Below are 424 nucleotides of genomic sequence, written 5' to 3' on the forward strand. Positions count from 1 at the left end.
AGAACGCATGAATAGAGTACCATATGCTAGTGCAGTGGGAGCTATCATGTACGACATGATTTGCACACGTCCTGATATTGCTTATGCATTAGGTGTAATTAGTCGATATCAAGCAAACCCTGGTGAGGAACATTGGAAAGTTGTGAAGACTATTCTTAAATACTTAAGAAAGACTAAAGATCAATTTCTCATTTATGGAGATTTTGAACTTAAATTAAAGGGGTACACTGATGCAAGTTTTGCATCAGATAAAGATGATAGCAAGTCTATTTCTGGTTACGTGTTCACTTTTAATGGTGGTGCAGTGAGTTGGAAAAGTTCCAAGCAAGCTACAGTAGCAGATTCAACAACTGAAGCAGAATATATAGCAGCAAGTGAAGCTGCAAAAGAGGCTGTTTGGATGAAGAAATTCATATCTGAACTT

The 424-nt window shown here is 37.3% G+C and overlaps 1 pseudogene; it reads left to right on the forward strand.

The window, feature by feature from the left end:
* Window positions 1-424, forward strand: part of LOC109340338 — a 6452-nt pseudogene that overhangs the window by 4487 nt on the left and 1541 nt on the right.

This window comes from Lupinus angustifolius, unplaced genomic scaffold (genome assembly GCF_001865875.1).
Source record: "Lupinus angustifolius cultivar Tanjil unplaced genomic scaffold, LupAngTanjil_v1.0 Scaffold_161_9, whole genome shotgun sequence".
Classification (NCBI taxonomy): Eukaryota; Viridiplantae; Streptophyta; class Magnoliopsida; order Fabales; family Fabaceae; genus Lupinus; species Lupinus angustifolius.